Source organism: Octopus bimaculoides, chromosome 16 (genome assembly GCF_001194135.2).
Source record: "Octopus bimaculoides isolate UCB-OBI-ISO-001 chromosome 16, ASM119413v2, whole genome shotgun sequence".
Classification (NCBI taxonomy): domain Eukaryota; kingdom Metazoa; phylum Mollusca; class Cephalopoda; order Octopoda; family Octopodidae; genus Octopus; species Octopus bimaculoides.
In genome coordinates this window covers 57250627-57258830 of record NC_068996.1, presented here as the reverse complement: position 1 = coordinate 57258830, position 8204 = coordinate 57250627, and the positions used below count along the sequence as shown (strand labels likewise).

The 8204-nt window shown below is 35.5% G+C and overlaps 1 protein-coding gene and 1 long non-coding RNA gene across 3 annotated transcripts in view; one reads left to right on the top strand and one right to left on the bottom strand.

The window, feature by feature from the left end:
* Window positions 1-8204, bottom strand: part of LOC106872443 (kinesin-like protein KIF26B) — a 550311-nt gene that overhangs the window by 71924 nt on the left and 470183 nt on the right. The gene's annotated exons all lie outside the window — the stretch shown is intronic.
* The window catches only part of LOC106872444 (uncharacterized), a 19592-nt gene continuing 17492 nt past the window's right edge, over window positions 6105-8204 (top strand). The window contains exon 1 of the long non-coding RNA XR_001409776.2: window positions 6105-6338. This is a non-coding gene — a long non-coding RNA (uncharacterized LOC106872444). The remainder of the gene's footprint in view (window positions 6339-8204) is intronic.

Here is an 8204-nt window from a genome sequence, read left to right as displayed (position 1 = left end):
AATACATACCAATACATACTAATACATACCAATACATACCAATACATACCAATACATACTAATACATACCAATACATACCAATACATACCAATACATACCAATACATACCAATACATACCAATGTAGCTATACATAGAATCAGTTAATCGATGCCATCAACCCCAGTTCATGACTGGTACTTAATTTTATCAAATCAAATTGAATGCAATGTATAGCTGAACTTGGTAAAACTTGAACTCCGAATGTAAATAGCCAGAAGAAATACTGCAAGGTGTATGTTCTGACATTTTGTCATCCTACACCAAACAAATCATCATCCTCATCGTCGACGTTGTCACTGACATCATATTAATCATGATTGTCTTTATTGTTTAGCACTCATTCTTCTCTTTTTTCACGTTTTCTATGGCTGCATGTCCTTCGTAAGCCAACCATTTTACAAAATATACTGGGTGCTCTTTTAGTGACATTGACATGCATAAAGGTTGTCAAATAACATACAAGTCAGAGAAAAAGAAGCTTCCTAGGTAGGTGGGGGTGGCTTTATGTTGAGAGGTATGATGGAAGGACAAGAACAGATGTATTGTTGCTATAGAGGAGGTACATTGCTACCCTACATTATATAAGGGTGGAGTGGGAATAGCTAGAAAGAAGACAATGATGGTGGTGACAAGAAGTCCGAATGTACATTTAAGGTACATGAAAGTGTGTATAAGAGAGATTACAGACAGAGGATGGGGAAGGTTGGGTGGGTAAGTTTGTAAGAGTGTGAGAGGAGGGTCACAGATAGTTAGAGAGGGGAATAGAGGCGAATGTAGTCTATCCTAGACCATTGTACCTACAGCTACAACCTAAAATTATTTAAAGCCCTCTCTTATACCAATTCATGATGTTTAACCAGTTTTTAGAAAATATAAAAGTGTAATAAAAGGAAAATAAAACAAAAGCCATGTTGACCCCTACTAGCCATGGTGACCCAATGGAATGATCAAACAGACAGAGGCATAAGGGTGCGGTTGAGCAGTTTGCTTCTTAATCACATAGGCACAGGTTCAATCCCACTGTGTGACACCTTGCCTTCCAGGCTGACAAAACTCTTGCAAGTGGATTTAGTAGATAAAAACTGAAAGGAACCTATCCATTTGTCAATGAGAGGGTGCTCTACGGTGAAAATGATATTTCAACACCCTTTTTTTTTCTAAAGAAAGAATATTTTTTCTCCATGACAAAATCCAATACTTTTTATGGGTTCAAACAGTGGAACTGGTCTAAAGGTTGTGTGTGTGTGTGTGTGTGTGTGTGTGTGTGTATATATATATATATATATATATATATATATATATATATATAGGTATCTCTATGTTGGCTGAAAGTTGAAGAAGTTCACTTCACCACTGTGAGGTCCTGGGTTCAATCTCAAAGCATAGCATCTTGAACAAATGTTGTCTTTTATGGCCTTGGGTTAATCCATATTTTACAAGTGAAATTGAGTAGATGGAATCTAGAGAGGAGCCTATCAGATAGATTGTACTTGTAATCAAACAAAAGTAGTTTTGTTGCACATGCTGTGCCATGTAAATTCTGTCTAAAGATTATATTTAGGGTACATCATGTGTAGTAGGAATACTTGGAGATTTACAAGTTGATTCCATGACCAGGTAATTCAGTTGATCAAACAATTGAATAATCATTGTTAAAATTGACACAGAACCATCCATATATATATATATATGTATATATACTCTTTTACTTGTTTCAGTCATTTGACTGTGGCCATGCTGGAGCATCACCTTTGGTCGAGCAAATCGACCCCAAGACTTATTCTTTGTAAGCCTAGTACTTATTCTATCGGTCGCTTTTTGCCGAACCGCTAAGTTATGGGGACGTAAACACACCACCATTAGTTGTCAAGTGATGGTGGGGTGACAAACACAGACACACAAACATACATACACACACACACATATATATACATATACATATATACGACAGGCTTCTTTCAGTTTCCGTCTACCAAATCCTCTCACAAGGCTATAGTAGAAGACACTTGCCCAAGGTGTCACGCAGTGGGACTGAACCCCCGGAACCATATGGTTGGTAAGCAAGCTACTTAACACACAGCCACTCCTGCACCTATAATTGAGAGTACAACAAAGGAGAGAGAGAGAGAGAGAGAGAGAGAGAGAGAGAGAGAGAGAGAGAGAGAGAGAGAGAGAGAGAGAGAGAATATCTATACTTATGTTCTCTCAGACTCTCAGATTGCTGTTATTTCTCTTTTCTCATTCGCTATTGTTGAACTTGAAAATATTTTGTCTATTTCTATTCAAGAGTTTTGCTCAACAATCACGTAATGGCTTGACTGTTGTTATGTTTATTTCTTTCATTTGTGCATGCCACGTCTCCACATAGATTCAGGTAAAGTGTTTCAGCAACAACAAGCAACAGTCAAAACATACATATCTTCAACTTACTATTCCATATCACAAACTATCAACCAGTTTTTCAGAGGAGGTTATCCACTGTAAGATTGTCATAGAAACCAACTAATGTCTTTTTTTATTTTTCACCCTTTTTTTCTCCCCTCGGCTTTGTTTTCTGTTGTGTAATGTGACGTGTTGGAATGTTTAGTTCCTATGGTTCCTTGTTATATATATACAATGGTCAGGCAGCCAGGAAATATGTCACAAAGTTTTCAACACTCGATATTTGCATATAAATTTCTATATTGTATTATTAGTCATCTAGTTTATTCAGTCACTTGCAAAAACAAAAACAAACAAAAATCAAACAACCCCCTCACTCCAATCCTTGTGTTTTGTTGTTATTGTCGATTCTTTTAATGTCGTTGCAATGGGATTTTTGTTTTTTTATGTAATATATTATTAATGGCACCAGTTTGCGATTGGGTGTAACTCATGCTGTGGCCCGTTTGATGCATTTTTGTTTCTCATTTATTCTATAGCCACAGTGCATTTGGTTCATGTCATACTTTATGATATCACTTGTTTGTTTTTACTGTTGATTTTACTTTGTAGAATTTGTTAACCTATTGTTTCATAGTTTGGTCTACTAAATTATTTGTACGTCCACTTTTGACTCATGTTTGTTTTATTCTATGAATTTCTTTTAAAACAGCCATTTTTTTTATATTGGAGAAAATCTAAAGGCTTTTGTGTATAGGGATTTCATAAGTGATGTTTAATATTTGTGTAGGCATTCAGTTATCTTCATGCATACACACATACTTATGTACATGTACAAATACAAGCCTGCCGCAGCCACCACCACCACCACCACCACCACCACCACCATCACCACAACCACCACCACCACCACCATTTAACATCCACTTTTCCATGCTTGCATGAGTCTGATGAGACAAATTTTTACATTGGGATACCTTTCCTATTACCAATTGTCACTTGTTTCCAAACAGCCACAAGAAACACTGGAACTGACCAACATTATTTGAAGTGTTTAATAACAGGTTGTCATAAGTGCCTGCCAGGTCATTTTTGAAGTTAGTATATCATTTTCTTTGTCTTGATGTCTAGAATCCGAAAAATTTGGGAGGAAGTACTGGTGAGGCTTACAATAAGGTCAAAAATCCGACTGAAAAAATTGTACCTCGATGCTATTGACACGACACTCACTCACCCAAACTTGGACCAGACAGTTTAGCACCATCGTAAACACACATGCTCAATCAATAACTTTGGTATGACCCCTGTATTGTTTTTCAAGGTGTTATGGCTCATTTTCTAATATTCCTCGTTACCATTGTAACAATAACGAGCTATTATCTTACTATCTTGTCTTACTTACCTCATAAAGATACTTGCATTGGTATATTAAAACACAAACAATGCCTCTAGGAGGATCTCTGTATGTTTTTTTTCCTAGGTATTATAGCTAAAATATGCAATGCAGCATACCATTTGGTAGTACCGGTATATTCTACAAAATGAGGAAGATACAGTCATTGTTTCATCTTTCAGATGCATACATAAATAGATAATTTTACATAAATGGAATGATTCGAGGAGTTCTTCACCGTCATTTTAAGACCAAAACCAGCTTCCTAACTTCATTCCTTGCCAAGATATCACATTCTGAAAGTTGCAAAACTTTACCTGTGTTTTACTAAACACCTCATTTGTATAAGATAAAGCTTGTTTATAACCATCATGTGATATAAAGATAAGGACACACACACACACACATCTATATCTATCTGACAAAAGACTGAACTAATTGGTGATCCAGCAAAGTAAAATGAAGACTGTATGGGCATGTCCTTTAAGTCCATGCTCCCCACGCGTCCTACTGCACACAGTTTGTCTTTGACAAACTTCTCCCCTTCAACCCATCTTCCTAACACCTCCATCCCCCACTCAATTCACCCCTCACTCTATTCCCCTCCTCTCTACCTCCCACTCACTGTATGCACCCTTGTGGACTTACATGCACACAATATGTCCTTGTTGAATCTCTTCCTCACAACATATCTCCTAACAACGTTTCCCTCTATTTGTGTCCCCTCACTACACTTCTCACTTCTCCCACTCTTCTTCTACAATCTTGCCAATCTATTCATAATGATCTTCTTTCAGTTTCTGTTGACCAAATCCACTCACAAGGATTTGGTTGGCCCAGGACAAAAATAGAAAACACTTGTCCAAGATGCTGTGCAATAGGACTGAACCTAAAACTACATGGCTGGGAAGCTAGCTTCTTAACCATGCAACAATGTGTTTGCATACAGATTTATGTATGTGTGTATATAGTGTATAGATAGGGCTATGATCCAAGCTGTGTCCTTGTGAAACACATATGCACGTTCTAGTAATCAAATGTATGTATTTAGACATTTTATTTGAAATGAGATACACATAGCATTTGAAATTTCTGGTGAATTCTGTTTGCAGAGTAATTACCCATGAAAACAGAAGACCGGAAGTGTTTGGTACACTTTTAATTCCATTTTACATGTGTTTCACTTCAGAAATGGAGTCACAGAGGTATGCATGTCGAAGGGACATGTATAGAATCTCCTATCCGTAATTCTTCAGACAAAGGTTTAAAAATAATATTGTATTTTCCCAGTCAGTCTGTTAGTATCTGTATGCATACATGTATGTATTTTATATTATGCTAAGAAGTTGTGCCTGATATACTTCAAAAACTGTGTGATTTCTGGTATAGTCCCATTGCATGATACCCTAGACAAGCATCTTCTATTTTAGTCCTGAGATGACCAATGCCTGGTGAATAGATTTGGTAAACAAAAACTGAAAGAAACATGTCATATGTGTGTATGTGCACACATCACATGATGGTTGTCATTGCATCTGGATATCACATGATGGTTATGAGTGGGCGTCACAGTCATTACAAGTGATCGTGTTCATTTCCAGTCTTTTGTGAAACATATCTGATCATCTTGCCTGTGTGAGAGTTCTTGACAAGAAGGATATCCAGTGGTGAGAAAGCTACCTCAATACATTCTATCCAACTCATGCAAGCATGGAAAAGTGGATGTTGAAGTTATGATGATATTGGTGATACACCCACTCCCTATCTCTATTAACTATCTCCTCCCCTTCCCTAACCCACTGTCCATATCCTGCTCACTTTCCTGTACCTTGACATTCCTCTATAGCAAGACACCTGTGCTTTTCCCTCTGTCTCTCAATACCTGACATGAAGCCATCCCTGTCCTCTCAATTATCCTCACTCAGAAGCAGGAGCTTTTTTTTCTTTTCCCTTTTCTCTGTTCTTTTATGTCCTCTGGAAACACCATTAGTGCCAGTCACAGGGAAAAAAGTATCCAATACACTTTGTGAAGTGGTCGAATTTAGGAAGGGCATCCAGCCATAGAAATGATGCTGAAGCTGACACCGGGACTCAGCACAACCCTGCAGCTTGCTGGACGCTGACAAACTATCCAATCCATGCCAGCATGGAATATGGTAAATGATGATGATGATGAAATACACACGCACACACCCACACACATGAACATTTATTGGTGCTAAAATTTGTGCATAGTAATGAAATATACTGTTATTTCTCTTGTATAGTTTATAAAAAAAAATGATGAGAATGGCTTATTGAGTCCCTTGAATTTCCACCTCAGCTAAGTCAGAATTTAAAGTGCAGAATAGTTATATTGTAAACATTTGACAGTATACACACTCTGTGTGTGTGTGTGTGTAAGTATAACTATCTACACGTACACACATACAAACATCTGCTGATGCTTACTGTTGTCAGATGATTACAGTTTGTGCCTGTATGAGATGAACTGTCGGAAACCTAACAAGAGTTAGATAAAGTTAATAGGTTTTTATTTCACTTTTTATAATTTTGTTTACTTTTATTTGGTTCATGTAAATATATTTATTCATTTATTTATTTCACATTGTGATGTACATAAATTATTAACACATTATATGCATATCTAAGCACACACATCTATGCATACACATATAGTCATGTGTTTTAAGTATATATAAATATTATAAATGTGTGTGCAGATATGTAACTCTAAAATGTATAATATTTTATATGCCTATATTGTTATATAGATATGTATAGTTATATATTAATGTGTATATTTGTGTATGTGTGTTTGTGTGTGTGCGCGTGTGTATACATACATATTTATATTTATAGAATTTTACATATTTCTGTACACACACATACATATACTGCATATATGTGTATATATACATATGCAAGTATATATTCATACATATATAAGCATGCATGTAATATTTTTCTGTGTATGTACACACACACACACAGACACACACAAATATGTACATACAAACACTCATGTAATTGCTCTTTCACTAAAAGGTAAGAATGTTTTTAACCTTAGCTTCACTGAGAGTAGATTGCTGATCTTTTCTTTTTATGCTTTCTCGTTAATGATATTTTCTTCATGTAATTAGGTTTTGACATTTATCATTAAAATATGCTTCACTTTAGAAATGTGTCCTTGTTTCCAATCAAATTTCATAACAGTTGACTGTTTTCTTCTTCAGCACCTTTTTTTTGTTGTTGTGTGTATATGAGATGCACTGTTTGCTGGCGTCATGAAGTATATGTAATGTTCTTTTATTGTTTAAAGCAATAGATAACAATATTCCTTGCAGTTTTACCATGTAACTTGCTTCAAGCTATTGAAATTCTTATGCCTTACTTTTGTGACATTGTGTGGTGTTGTGTGGATGACGACTTCAAACAATATACTGATAAAGTGCAGAAGTGGTGACCAGTAAATGTACATAAAGAAAAGAAAAAAAAATGTTTTGATAATCTCATTTACAATAATACAAAATAATAACTAATTTTAAAAACTGAATTTAGCAGAAGAAGGAAGGAAGGAAGGAAGGATGGATGGATGGATGGGTATATCACATATACATACGTAAATCAATCAATCAATCTGTATGTATATATATATATATATATATATATACACATGCACGCACACACACACTCTCACATGTTGATGATGATGATGTATATGTGTGCATGTGTGTGTGTGTGTGTGTGTGTGTGTGTGTTCACACACATAAACATATATATGTCTAGAAGTGTATGCTGAATCACACAGTGAGATGCTGATGGGAGGGCATCTGGCTGTCAAAAATCTGTCAATAAATTCCATCCTGCTAATGCAAAACCTGGATGAGTGGACAATAAAATGAAGTTGATTGATTATATACGTGCACATATATGTCATGTTTATAAAACATCACAGTCATTACATGAAAGATGTCTATGACAGCCTGTTTGATAAATTTAATGAATTTGTGTATGCAGAGGAAATCTTTGGGTATACTCCATCATAGAGTATGAAAAATTAACACTGTTGAAATGTCAGTAATTTGTGTACCAGAACAAATAGAGAAAAATATGTCAAACATTCAAACCAATCCCTGATTTAGTTATAAGCATAAAAACAGTGCCCTTAAATACAATTTCAGAGTGGCTGTTAAGGTAGGCTAAGAGATTTCTAATAAGAGTAGAATGACATATTGAAGTATGGACATGAACATTTTACCAATGTGTGTATGTGTGTAGGTATGTGTTTATGTATGTCTGTATTATATGTGTAGAATTACTCACATAGACACACATATATATATATATATATATATATATATATATATATATATATATATATATA